The 15,152-nt window shown below is 47.2% G+C and overlaps 1 non-coding gene across 1 annotated transcript; it reads right to left on the bottom strand.

Annotated features, from left to right (window-relative positions):
- Positions 1 to 2,065: 2,065 nt before the first annotated feature.
- On the bottom strand, positions 2,066 to 2,258 carry LOC146178009 (U2 spliceosomal RNA). The gene has a single exon (XR_014701641.1). It is a non-coding gene; the product is annotated as a U2 spliceosomal RNA (small nuclear RNA).
- Positions 2,259 to 15,152: the final 12,894 nt, after the last annotated feature.

Genomic DNA, 15,152 nt, shown 5'->3' on the forward strand with positions numbered 1-15,152 from the left:
GAGTGGTGAAGAGGAAGTGTTTTCTGATTCTTATTACAGTTGGTAGTGTGCGCGTGTGTTGTGTATCTTCTCTTGTGTTTGTGTTTGTTTGCCCCATATATCTGAATTTTAGAGGTGTATCTTTTTATTTGCAGTTACAAATTTGCACTCGTCGTTTTTATCACGAGTCAAAGAGGATTTCTGGCAAGAAAGCCGAGATCGAGGCTCCTCTTTCCCTCCTGAAAAATTCTGTTTGGCTTTCGACATTTGTGGCTCGATCGAATTGTGGAGTCCCAGCGGGTCTGTGTACCTGAGTGGGGAAGTATAGGAAACCTCCTGTATCGGTGGTAGTAAAGCTTTCAATCAATCAATCAATATCAATCAATCTTGTGACTTTTCTCTCTGTTACACCGGTAATGGCACCATTGGCGACACAGGTGACCTGCTAAATGGTACATACGAGCAGCTTATTTAATTGTCTGTGCTTCTTGCAGACAATTGAAATCTCGCTAAAATTTGCAAAATGAAGGTGTAGAGAAGAAACTATGACTGCTAAAGTGTAGGAATGTGAAAACATTATTTTTTCTACAGCGGGGCTTTTGTTTTACCAAAGTTCTTTTCACAAGACGGTTCGTTGCATGTCTGCACGAATACCGACACACGCTTGGAATTTCGAGCTGCACCGCGATAATCGGCGACAAATTAGTATGTGACAGCCCAATTGCCACTCTATTGCTGTGAAAGAAAGCAACTGGTTGCCAGGATGGAGCAGTGGTAGTGGGCGAAGTTGCATCTTGCATTTTCACTAATTGTGAGGCCGTCATCTTTGCCAACACCCAGGGCACGTCTGAAATACATGCGGTGTGGACTTGACAACACATCCGAAAGCAATAGGAAAACACAAGCTAGCTGGTCCATGGTAGCAGTGACAGTTGTGCCCGAACAGGCCGGGCTCCACTTGGCATCACCCACTAACGTTCTAGTGGGCGAAGTTGCATCTTGCATTTTCACTAATTGTGAGGCCGTCATCTTTGCCAACACCCAGGGCACTTCTGAAATACATGCGGTGTGGACTTGAAAACACATCCGAGAGCAATAGGAAAACACAAGCTAGCTGGTCCATGGTAGCAGCGACAGTTGTGCCCGAACAGGCCGGGCTCCACTTGGCATCACCCACTAACGTTCTAGTGGGCGAAGTTGCATCTTGCATTTTCACTAATTGTGAGGCCGTCATCTTTGCCAACACCCAGGGCACTTCTGAAATACATGCGGTGTGGACTTAAAAACACATCTGAAAGCAATAGGAAAACACAAGCTAGCTGGTCCATGGTAGCAGCGACAGTTGTGCCCGAACAGGCCGGGCTCCACTTGGCATCACCCACTAACGTTCTAGTGGGCGAAGTTGCATCTTGCATTTTCACTAATTGTGAGGCCGTCATCTTTGCCAACACCCAGGGCACTTCTGAAATACATGCGGTGTGGACTTGAAAACACATCTGAAAGCAATAGGAAAACACAAGCTAGCTGGTCCATGGTAGCAGCGACAGTTGTGCCCGAACAGGCCGGGCTCCACTTGGCATCACCCACTGACGTTCGCTGTCGCTTTCTCGCAGCGCTGGCCGCCCGACCGGTGACATCGCCCTCTGTTGCACATTATAGTGATCTAGAATACTTTACACAACTCGTATCAGTTTCGGTCACTAAGTGCACGCCACTATCTCTTTTTTAGAAGTGACCAATGCAAATATGTTCAGGTTAGTCATGCTGTTATTATTGGAATTCCTGCATGGTCTTCGAAACGAGAGCACAAAACATCTATATTTAGTCAGCGGGGAGGGGGGCTTTGTCTATGAAAACAATTTATTTAAACGTATGGAGAGAGAATCAACTTTATTGCGATGAAAGTACACACCTGTCGCAGCGAAAGATGCACGCTCCTACAGCATTCACAGCAGGCACAATAAAAAGATATTTCGGGTATAAAAAAGCCTGCAGGGCTACATTCCTTCGCAAGCACAGCGCGTATGTCGATAGATCTGTGTAAACCCGGGTCTTATTTTGGAATTCGAAATCGTCACCCCTGTGGGGCGAATGGGCCGATTCCAGCTGTAGTGCAATGCCGGATCAACCCGTGGCAGAGGTGAAGCAAGCTTCAAGCACTCCGCCGCAGTACAAAAATATGTTTAATATCTTAGGTCCACTTCGGACCCATACCAGATATTATGCTGATAGGAACAGATACTACACTTTGGTCTTAGCTCAATGAGCCGAGAAGCGATAACGCCCCGCGCTCTGCGCTTCGAAGCCCCCTTGGTCGACCAGCGGTTCAGCCTAAGTCACTGCATGTGCAGCCGGCGATGAGGCTGTTGAATACCGTGCTCTTTCTGATGCATCAGCACTTCGGACATATTATGGCTTGTCAAGCGCTCATCTTTTAGTGCAAATATGCTGACAAGGACCAAACCTGCTCACAATGTTCATTGCAATTACTCCGAACCAAAATGCACCGTGGTTCCTGGGCCGGGCGGTCGGTCTCTCGTTGCTCCCACGGCTCCCACGTGACATGCGACGCGGCGCCTCCAAAAGCAGCCGCGCTTTGCGCCTAGGGAGACGGCGCTGTGGTCGACGTTTGCGTAAACTCACTGGATTTGCGTACGGAGCCTTGATGCAAGCGCCTTGTTTGCATCGAGGCTGCCTAGGTTTGCGTAGGGCTATGTAGGGCACCCTAGGCTTGCGCCAAGCCGGCCCTGCGCCGATGCGGCAGCGCTGCCAATGCTGCAGCAGCTGGGCGCATTTGTTTAGCGCTTTTTTTTGTAAATCCAAATATCCTGTTTTTCTCTGTGAATGTGTATGCATTCTCGGCTGTACTGAACATGCTATCCTGCAGTCACCAAGTGTACGTGGGCGCTGGCATTGCCCATGAATTTTTAATTGACGACCTACAAGTAGCATATGCGCTGCCGGACACTATTTCTCGAGCGCAAAATTTTCAAAATACTTCCGGAGGGTTGGTTTTTCACTTATCTTTTTCAGAATTTTTTAGGACAAGACAACCATATTCCAAAATGTTTTGAGCTAGAATATTCCAGCAGGCATCTGCGTAACAGAGAGAAGAGACGCTTCTCTCCGCCCGGTGGCCGGTTCTCTTAATATTGCAGTAAGGTAGAAAGTTGGGCGAGTTGGTAATATTAAGAGAAGTGATTGAAAAAATACACTGCGCTAATAAAGACGACTAAACACTTAACTGGACTCGATGCAAACAAGTTCTTTAAGTGTTTAGTCGTAGTCTTTTTTAGGGCAGTGCATTTTTTCAATCACTTCTCTTAATATTGCAAGGGCAGGGGTTCTGCATAAAGGGAAGCGACGTTTCACCGAATCGTCCCCCCTCCCCCCCCCCCCCCTATAGGTTGTGTTCACTGAATGGAGATATTTGTCCGCAGCCTTAGCTCTGAGACTTAACACTTGTGTAGATGCCGCAGTTATCGAGATATAAAGTAAGCATATGGTCCTTGAGTTCAGTAGTATCGATGAAGCATAGTACACGTGGCCCTTTTTTTTTTAATTGTTTGGTTATAAAAGGCTGCAGGTTAGTATTTTTTTATTCGGCTATGGGTGAAGTGCTGTGAATAGGTGAAAGGTAAGATGCAAAAAGGAACAGTGGGGATGAGTGTGAAATACCGCTTCAATTGCAATCTAATGGTATATTGAAAACCTGAATCACAGTTGAATTATAACACCTCCGTCTACGCGTAGGCACAGAGTGACAAAACGCTCTAACCTAACTGCTTTAACTACGAACTACGTCTACTATTTCTGTTTCGAGTCATTTCTGAAAAAAAAAAGAAATACTAGAGTGTTGGATAGATCAGATGTACAGGAGGGTGCTCGCAGCTAACCAAAACTACAGTCGAGACCACTTCCTATCTCTTCCATTTCCTGGCAAGAAATTGTATTCGGTGCTGCTGAGTTCACATCATGGGACCTAGTGAGTATGGAAATCGGCTTTGATGACTAAATTTCGATGTAGGCAAAACAAAACATCTCTTGTACTCTGGCAGCGATGTTTGTTAACCGACTCGGCTTCATTGACACTGGCGCGCAGCTTTCTACTGTAGTCCACAGTGTTGCATTGTGCTGACTTGTGTTGAATTCTCGTTTATTTTTTGGCACCACCAGCAGTTTCCATAAAAGATTTCTGTTTCACCAATGAAAGCAGCTCTGCGAGGCATCAACACCCGTCTGTGCTTGCTGAAGCCATGGGATGCCGTTTTTTTACTGTGGCCACTTTTATTTTTCCAATTGGCTTTTTTTTTCAAGCAAATCGAAAAAGCTTTGGCTGACTGAGCCCTAGTCCTATATTTTAGATTGGTTTAGACCTGTCAATGCTTAGCATGTGCAGGGAGTTTCTCGTTCCACTTTATTTGACTTTAATTTCGTGTTTTAGCTCGGAATGAGACTCCAATTCGAAAGTATTCTTTCAGCCAACCTATCATGCATGTAATGAAATTACATAATGATAGTCTCAGCATAACACTGCAGTCAGAGTATATGAGTATTGCTTTGTTTAGCCTACATTATCCGAGTTCCGTACCTTGAAATGAATTTCAATGTGAAGATTGCATTTAAGGTGTCGCATACTTGAGTGTGGATATCCCATTTCCCCCATATTAACTGAGAGCATGACATTGTTGCTTATTAGCAAATGCAGATGAATTTGACATAGCTGCTTCATTCTTTAGAAGGAAAACAATTTTTACTTTAGATAGTCCGCAACTTTTGTGTCTATGCTAGTGCAGTCGAACCCGGATAATTGTGAATTTTGGTTATAAGGAACCTGCACTGCAGTTTTTAGCTTACCAGTAGCGCCACCCAGTGACTGTCGCACAACTGTGTTTAGCAGGACAACTGCGGCTACCATGGCAGGACGCGAGCTAGGTTTATGCAGCTGAGAGAGCATGAAGGATAGTAATGTTTTCCTTTGGTGAACCTGTGACCTTCAAAGCACGATGGCATGCCTTTGTTTCTCTGCAGATGCTTTCCATCGGTTTTTCCCTCGCAAATAGTTCATTATATTGTCACATTAGGCGGTGCATGCACATAAGGAAAGAAGAAGACTCTCGTGAGTTTTTAGAGAAGACGACGTTCAACAGAGTCGAGTGGTGCCTGCAGAAAACGTCTGTTTGAAAGCCTTGTCTTCCGTGTCCGCCCTCTGCTCCAAGCTGAACTACCCCGCAACACCTTGGTGGAGGCACTTTCGATCCCCCTTGCCAGAGCTCCTCGTATTTCTGCGCCAGAAACCTGGATTTGCGCAGTGGACACCATCTCCCCGAGCTCATCCCACCGACTACCACAATAAGCACGGCATCCCAAGACGCATCATCCGCTACGGAAACTCCAGCTGCCCCCATGGTTTTAACCAAAATCCGTCATCCGCCTATTTTTAACGGCGAAGACAAGGATGTTGAAGATTGGCTCAACGAATAGGAAAGGTGCAGCAAGAATAACCGGTGGGATGCTAGCATAATGCTTGCAAACATAATATTCTATCTAGCGGGAACGGCGAAGACCTGGTTTACCAACCACGAACAGGAGATGCCTACGTGGGACATCTGCAAAACCTGCAGGACATATTCGGCAAACCAATTGGGCGAGCTCTGGCAGCCAAAAAAGACCTGGCTACTCGTGCTAAATCGTCAACCGAGTCATACCTGGCCTACATACAGGACGTTCTCGCCCTGTGTCGAAAGTGAATACCTCAATGACCGAAGATGATAAAGTGGACCATATACTTAAGGCTATCGCTGATGACGCATTCAATATACTTCTCTGCAAAGACTGCTCTACGGTGTCCTGCAAGTCTGTCGCCGTTTCGAACAGGCGAAGCAGCGCCGCATCGTCCGTCGGTTTCAGCGCCTTCCCGACACGGCGACTACATTCTCATGTGACGACTTGCCCACGTTACAGCAGTCATCAAGTCAGAATAACCTCACTACCATCGTCCGCAGGGAAATCGAGGCCTTGACTCCTGTTACACTTACGTCACCTCCTGCACAGGCAACAATAGCTATGATACAGGCTGTTGTCCGCCAAGAATTCGCATGTGGGCCTCGTTTCAAATCCTACCACACCACACCCTGCACCACAGCCAATTCCAGTGGTTGCTGCTGCTTCCACAACCCCGCCCTACACACCGCGCTACCCTACCCGCAATCCTGCGGAGTGGCGCACATCTGACGATAGGCCTATTTGCTTCGTCTGCTGTCGAGCTGGCCATACGTCCCGCTATTGCCGTAGCCGTCCGGCTCCCTCCTCTCGTCCCTATTACAGCCCTGTCCGCCATAACTATTATGTACCACGACGCGTTTCTGTCACCCCAGCACATCTTCGCACCGAGAACATAGAGCAAGACCGTCGTCTTAGCCGTTCCCCATCGCCTCAAGCCCACCGTTCCCGATCACCTACTACTCGCCGCAGCTTGTCCCCAAAGTACCAAGCCACCTACTTGGGAAACTAGGCAACGCAGCGCCCGGACGTGACGCTGCGTTACCAACCCGGACAGCCAACTGTGTTTAGACCATCGCACAACGCCGCAACCTGATCAATGTCCTCGTAGATGGAGTCCCTGTGCTCGCTCTCATTGACACTAGCCCATATTTCAGTTCTTAGTTCGTCATTCCGCCAGCGCCTCAAAAAAGTTCTTACGCCCGCTAACACCCCTACAGTTCGTGTTGCTGATGGAAACACTGCTGCAATCATCGGAATGTGCACTGCGCGCGTTAGCATCGCCGGCCACCACGTCCCTGTGCTCTTCGCCGTCATTACTACTTGTCCTCAAGACGTGATTTTAGGCCTAGACTTTTTAACAGCCCATTCCGCTCTCATTGACTGTTCCTCCGGACTTCTGCGCCTAGCCCTGCCCCATTGTGTTCACGACCCCAGTGCTGACCATTCCCAGCCTGGCCTCCGCTCCAGTATATTTACTCGCCTACCTCCCGAGGCGGCTGTAAACGTGCCCATGTCACCTTTTCCCTCCTTCCCTGACGGCGACTACGTTGTCAACCCCATTACCGACGTCACTCTACAGCGCAACATCGTCCTACCTCATAACATTGTACACGTCGAGAATAACCTCACCTACATTCTCGTACTCAACTTTAGCATGTCTTCACAAGTTCTCCCGGAGAGCATTTTCCTTGCCGAGCTGTCGCCTTTGCCCAGCTTTACTATTTCTGCAGGGCCGTCCGACCGTCACGCCGAGGTACCTGCACAACCTGTCCCGTCACATTGTCCGGAGGACCGCATCTCAGCCATGGTTGCCTCTGACCTGCGTCCCGAATATGTCAGTGCCCTTGCTGGCCTTTTGCGGTCATACAGCGACATTTTGATTTTGGTCACGGATCCCTGGGCCAAACGTCCGACGTCACACATCGCATTGATACTGGAGATGTCCGACCTATTCAACGACGGCCTTACAGAGTTGCTCTTTCCAAACGCAGGATCATTCAGGAAGAAGTAGAGAAAATGTTGGCAAGCAACATTATTGAGCCGTCGAGCAGCCCCTGGGCGTCTCCGGTAGTACTCGTCAAAAAGAAAGACAACAGCTGGAGGTTTTGCGTAGGTTATCGACATTTAAACAAGATAACAAAGAAAGACATGTACCCTCTTCCAAGGAACGATGACGTTCTCGACTGCCTGCATGGTGCCAACTACTTCTCCTCCATCGATCTCCGTTCAGGATATTGGCAGATCTCTGTTGACGAAAGAGATCGTGAAAAGACTGCTTTTGTCACCCCGGATGGCCTCTACCAATTCAAGGTGATGCCTTTCGGCTTATGTAATGCCCCTGCGACATTCGAGCGTATGTTGGACTCCCTATTACGCGGGCTCAAATGGACCACATGTCTGTGCTACCTCGATGATGTCATCGTATTTTCATCAACCTTTGAGGTCCACCTCCATCGTGTTTCGGCTATTCTTGGTGTCTTCTGACGAGCTGGCCTTCAGTTGAACTCCAAGAAGTGTACCTTTGGTCGCCGGGAACTCAAGGTCCTAGGACATTTAGTCAACACCATGGCATCCAGCCGAACCCCGACAAAATTCACGCTCTAAGGGATTTCCCTATACCGAAATCCAGCAGCGACGTGCGTAACTTCCTCGGACTTTGCTCATATTTCCGGCGATTTGTACCAAACTTCACAGAAATATCCCGTTCGCTCACGCAGCTTTTGAAAAGAGAGGTCTCCTTTTCCTGGGGCCATGAACAATCAGCCGCCTTCGTCGCTTTTATTGTCCACCTCACCGGCCCGCCAATGTTGGCTCACTTGAATCCGTCAGCGCCCACAGAAGTACGCACCGACGCAAGTGGTCATGGAATTGGTGCCGTTCACGCACAACGTCAGCTCGGTTTACCTCGCGTCATCGCCTACACCAGCCGACTCCTCTCTGCGGCCGAACAGAATTATTCCATCACTGAACGTGAGTTCTTAGCCCTAGTTTGGGCGATTACAAAGTCGCGCCCTTACTTGTATGGGCGGCCATTCACAGTAGTCACTGACCACCACGCACTGTGTTGTCTTTCTACACTAAAAGACCCTACTGGCCGCCTTGGATGGACGATGGGCCTTGCGCCTTCAGGAATACAATTTTTCAGTAGTTTAGAAGTCGGGCCAGTTCCATCGAGACGCCGACTGCCTGTCCCGTCATCCAGTCGACCCGCCAAGTCAACCTGAATGTGACAATGAAGCTTGCGTGCTCTCTATTTCTGATTTTTCCAACATTCGCCGTGAGCAACGCCAGGACCCTCAGATTCGCGAAGTTATCAGTCGCCTCAGCGCCGATCGCCATGACCCTTCCCTTCGTTTGTGCTCCACAATGGCACCCAGGACCCTCAGATTCGCGAAGTTATCAGTCGCCTCAGCGCCGATCGCCATGACCCTTCCCTTCGTTTGTGCTCCACAATGGCACCTCCACAATGGCACCTCCACAATGGCACAATGGCACAATGGCAGGTCGGGGCCATCAGGTCGCACAATATGCGACCTGATGGCCCCGACCTTCTACTAGTAGTCCCTCAGCACCTACGCGCAGCCGTCCTTCAACAGCTTCACGACGTTCCTACAGCGGGTAATATAGGTGTCTCTCGCACATACGACAGTGTGCGCCGTCGGTTCTTTTGGCCAGGCCTACATCGCGCAGTCCGCCGCTACGTAGCGGTTTGTGATCGCTATCAACGCCGGAAAAAGCCAGCAGTTTTACCAGCTGGACTTCTGCAGCCAATAGACATCCCCATAGACCCGTTTTCTCGAGTGGGTCTGGATCTTCTAGGGATCTTCTTTTCCACTGTCCGCATCGGGGAACAAATGGATTGCGGTGGCCACTGATTACACCACACGCTACGCGGTCACACGAGCAATACCAACCAGTTGTGCAACTGATGTCGCTGCTTTCCTCCTCAACGACGTTATACTCGTCCTTGGAGCTCCCCACCAACTGCTCACCGACCGTGGCCGTTGCTTTCTGGCTCGTATAGCCGATGCGATCCTACGTTTGTCATTATTTCACGACTGCCTACCATCCACAGACGAACGGGCTTACCGAACGCCTTAACCGTACACTGACTGACATGTTGTCTATGTACGTTTCTGATGACCACCGCGTCTGGGAATTAACGCTGCCATTTGTGACATTCGCATACAATTCGTCGCGTCACGACAATACCTGCTACTCCCCCTTCTATCTTCTATACGGCCGTGAACCTCTGCTTCCTTTTGACAGCCTGCTCCCGTCTGTCACCACTGCCAGCTCATATGCTCGTGACGCCATAGCTCGAGCTGATGCTGCCCGCGTTATTGCTCGCAACCGACTCGCGGCCTCCCAGCACTCCCAGAAACGTCTCTATGATTCCTGTCATCGCAACACCCAGTATTCTTGCGGCTCTCTCGTGCTGCTTTGGACCCCAGCTCGCCGCGTTGGCCCCTCGGAAAAACTTTTGACCCGTTATACAGGACCCTACCGTATTTTGCAACAGGTGACGCCAGTGACATACGAAATTGCGCCCTTGCATCCCGCACGCCATACCTCTACACCACGCACCGAGACGGTCCATGTTGCACGCCATACTACACGGACACTGGTTTGGACGCTAGTACGCACCGGGACGGTGCTTTTCAGCCGGCGGGGTAGTGTCACATTAGGCGGTGCATGCGCATAAGGAAAGAAGAAAACTCTCGTGAGTTTTTAGAGAAGACGACGTTCAACAGAGTCGACTGGTGCCTGCAGAAAACGTCTGTTTGAAAGCCTTGTCTTCCGTGTCCGCCCTCTGCTCCAATCGGAACTACCCTGTAACAATATTACGGCACATTAAACACAGTTGTAGCGGACAAATTTTCCCCGATAATGCTTAGTCATGACGGTTCTGAAAAAAAGCAGTAGGTAAGTATGGCACATATTCACAGGGGTTATCAGGTGCAGTATGCGGAAATCTCTCTGTTGGACGTTGACATTGCAGGGAGGTCATTTCACTTTGCTACGATAGTTCGCCTCCACTGGCGATGCTTCATTGCAGCTAAGTGTAATATTTATCGAAAGTGGGCATGTAATTTAGTGTGCAGAGGCACCACACTTTGCAAGCGTCCCATTTTTGCCCTAATCTGGTTGGTGAAAATGCCAAAACTGGAAGTGGAAACCGAACTGGCATCCAGTTCCAGTATTTAAACTCGGAAGTGAAACCCTGATTGCACACATTGTCCAATATTTTGAGCAAAACTACTTTCAAATTATGAACTGTTATGTCGTATGTGGCATCATCTGACAATGCAGTGCTGGGATTTGGACAGTACACTAGGAGTGCATTATCTGGCGGTGTCCAACGTAGTGTGTAACAGTTCAAACTTGGGGAAAGGTGTCTCCTACATTTGCTCATAATATAGTGCATTTGTGTGGACTTTAGAGCATGCACACTGGTTCTTTTAGGAAATGCGACCTGTGTCACAGACATGGCGTGATTTCATTATTTCGTACTGCTAGTGTTCAAGCCATATATATGTACTGAGGTAGAAAAAAAATCCAGGGGTTCACTTAAGTCTGCATGGTGATGTGTAGTAAGGTGAAAGAATTGGTCTAAATTTTGCTGGGCAATGCACTCGAACCCTACTCTTACTGGAACTCAAACGCTTGCTCATACTTCAACCTATGACCTTTTTTGGCGGATTCAAGCCGACAACCTTCTTTGAGACTCGAGCCAAAGGCCTTCTTTGGGACTCGAGCCCATGTCCTTCGCTGGTACTCAGACCCATTACATTTTGTATGCCTGAACCCACAACATTTATTGGAACTGAAGCCCTTGACCATATTCTGGTTATCTCTCTCCCTAAAACCAATTATTTTATTAATGGTTGACAGTTCGCTCAGACTCGCTTGGATGACCGCTCTTTCCACACAGTATGCCAACACACTGCGATGACACCACTCGTGTTACAAGAAATGCTTTCACATTAAAAAGAATGGGTTATTTTGGAAGGGTGGAAAGGAATGGTTATTCTCCCGTTCTATTTCTCATTTATACTTTAGAGCACACTGCAGTTGCATTTCTTCACACCTTTCATTCATCCATGCTAGCTCCACAAAGAAATAGAATAAATTCTACATGAGCACTGAATTAATGGGAAGAAAGAAAACGAAAGCGTGCCAACACCATGATCGAATTGGGAAAAGTATTGTTGTTTTGCGAGCTGTAAATTATGCCCTTCTCATGAGCACGTACAGTATGCTATCAGTACTTTAAGAATATTTGCTGCATGCGATGAGACACGCCCCATGTTCTCATTCCTTTATTAACTGGAAGCTATCAATAAAGTTTAGGCGCTTCTATGCTCTAGTCACTGTTCGAATAGTGTGCCATACGTAAGGCAGGTTTTGGCACACACTGTGTCTGACTCGGGCCAACTAGTGTGAGACTTAAGATTGGTCCTGTTTCATCGTAAAGCATCATTTTATTTTTACGAAATAAAATCTAGCAATTTTGCTCTTACATCCACCTTTACGGCCTTCATAGGAGGTAGTCGCATACAGCAATGCAGTCTGGAAATAAAGTCACTTGAGGAACAAAGGATGCCCCGTCGCGGTGGTGCAGTGGTAAGACGCCCGACTACTGTGCCTCAGTACCAGGGATCGATCCCTACCACGGCGGCTGCGTTTCGATGGAGGCGAACGAAATGGTGCTGTGCTATGTCAGCACACGTTAAAGATCCCTAGGCGGTCGAAATTACTCCCTGGCCCTCCACTATACAGCTCCCCTTTCTCTCTTTCCACTTTCACTCCCACCTTCTTTCCTTTACGGCGCGGTCGAGGTGTCTACAGCGCAAGTGTGACAGATACTGCACCTTTCCCTTCCTGTGAACCAATTATTATTATTAACAAAGGACATTTTGTGCTATTCAAAGTCAAATCCTCAAACCAATAGCATTGATATCACTGTCCCAGTGTGTTTGCATTTTTCAATACAATTTTCAGTTACGCTTGTTTGCAAATGACGAATCCTCTCAATAAAGTTAACTGATAGTTTTAACAAGCAGCAGTAAAGTTTGAAAAAAAAAATCCACGTTTAATTAACCTCCAATTTTTCAGATTTCGTTTATATTGTGAAGAGGAAGAAGTACACGAGGTACATTCTAGGCAGTGGCATCGTGATGACTGCGCGTGTTGGACCTTGCGGTGTTCGCTGTTGCTGTGCTCACCGCTGATCTGCCCAGTCCTGCTGATCGAGTCCTGCTGATCTGATCAGTAAACCCCCATTTTACAATAAGAATACTTAATTGTGTTCTATCAGCTTTTTAACTAATCACATAAAGTTGTCCACACTTCGGTATGTGAGCGAACATAGCAGTTTAAAATATGATTGAAATTTGACCGCATGTCCTATTTATTTTCTTTTTACAAATTAGTAAGGAGGACGAGGAGGAAACAACTTTATTCAACGCATTACTAAGCGTCAAGAATGTCCTGGGCAAGGCTCACCAAGGCTTACCAAGGCCAACTGATCATTCAGCACGGTCACATGCTAACCAAGCCTGCCACGTTGGGGGAGGAGGGTGTAGAAAGTGGGGTGATTGAATTGCGACAGGGCATGAAAACATGCAATGTTCGAAGTTTGCATAGTGTTCAGAACAATTTGGGCATGCGGGGGAATATCTGAATCGGTATAGAAACGATCTGGCAGGAATAAGCAGTGTATTTAGTTGTATTCGTTTAAGAATGCGTATTTGCGTGGTAGTGAGGGATTTATCATGAAGAGGAAGTGTACGAAGCGTTTCTCTAATGTGGTCATATTGAATGTTGATTTCTTTTTTGTAGCGAAGAGTAGTGTCCTACGTGGATGGATAAGGCATAAGAAACCCGAACATATATATCCTAGGCATTGCCGTATTACCGATAAATTTGCAGTTGCATTTGTTTTCTCGTTCTGTTTCAGTTTCATTGATACTGGCCAGATGAGGCATGAAAAATTGCTAATTGCTTTTTCAGCAATTCACTACTCTACCCGCGTCAAGAGCTTCAGTGTTATGATCACCAATGTATCATTTGTTGTAAGTTTTTCTTTTTTTCACGTTTCGGACGTGTACTGAAATTTGACACTGCAACCTTCTGCTGATTATTGACCGCAAAACACAGTGTAGAAGGAAATTTTGGCCATAAATTTGTGCTCATGGGGGATACCATGTTGCAATCAGTGCTTACTAATGTGAATAAATTTCAAGTATTGCTACTTAAATTTGAGCGAACCTATATGCAAGTGTGTTTCCAGTATATATAGCAAATAATTTTAGAGGTGCTTGTAGCTTTGCATTTGAAGTTATAAATTTGCGCTCGTCATTTTTCTCACCAGTCAAAGAGGATTTCTGGCAAGAAGAGAGCCGAGATCGAGGCGCCTCTTTCCCTCCTGAAACTTCTGTTTGGCTTTCGACTTTTGTGGCTCGAATTGTGGAGTCCCAGTGGGTCTGTGTACCTGAGTGGGGAATTATAGGAAACCTCCGTGGTAGTAAAGCTTTCAATAATCAATCAATCAATCAATATCAATCAATCTTGTGACTTTTCTCTCTGTTACACCGATAACAATATGCAGAAAATCAATATGCAGAAAACTAAAGTAATGTTCAACAGCCTCGGGAAGGAACAGCAGTTTACATTAGGTAGCGAAGTACTGGAAGTAGTAGGCGAATATGTCTGCTTAGGACAGGTAGTAACCGCAGATCCGGACCATGAAAAGAAATAACAAGAAGAATAAGATTGGGATGGAGCGCATTTGCCAAGCACTCACAGATTATGACTAGCAGCTTACCGGTATCGCTAAAGAGGAAAGTATATAACAGTTGCATCTTACCTGTACTCACCTATGGGGCTAAAACGTGGAGGCTAACCAAGAGAGTTCTACTTAAGTTGAGGACAACCCAGAGGGCTATGGAACGAAAAATGGTAGGGGTAACATTAAGAGATAGGAAGCGTGCAGAGTGGGTCAGAGAAATAACTCAAGTTACCGACATTCTAGTGGAATTTAAGAAGAAGAAATGGGCATGGGTAGGACATGTAGTGCGAAGAGAGGATAACCGATGGTCCCTTAGGGTAACGAAATGGATTCCAAGGGAAGGAAAGCGTAGCAGGGGGCGGTAGAAAGTTAGGTGGGCGGATGAGGTTAAGAAGTTCGCAGGTGTCAAGGGGATGCAGCTAGCACAGAACCGGGTTAAGTGGAGAAATATGGGAGAGGCCTTCGCCCTGCAGTGGGTATAGTCAGGCTGATGATGATGATACCGATAACGGTACCGTTGGCGACACAGCTGAGCTGCTAAACGGCACATATGAGCAGCTTATTTAATTGTTTTCCGTGCTTCTTGCAGACAATTGAAATCTCGCCAAAATTTGCAAAATGAAGGTGTAGAGAAGAAATTTGATATTGATGCTTATGACTGCTAAGGTTAAGCATTATTTTTTGTACGGCCGGGGTTTCTTTTACCAAAGTTCTTTCCACGAGATGGTTCGTGTGCATGTTTGCACGAATACCGACAGAAGCTTGGAATTTCGAGCTGCACAGCGATAATCGGCGACAAATTAGTATGTGACAGGCCAATTGCCACTCTATCACTGTGAAAGAAAGCAATTGGTTGCCATAATGGAGCAGTGGT

The sequence above is a fragment of the Amblyomma maculatum genome, chromosome 10, assembly GCF_055883805.1.
Source record: "Amblyomma maculatum isolate TAMU_Amacu chromosome 10, ASM5588380v1, whole genome shotgun sequence".
NCBI lineage: Eukaryota > Metazoa > Arthropoda > Arachnida > Ixodida > Ixodidae > Amblyomma > Amblyomma maculatum.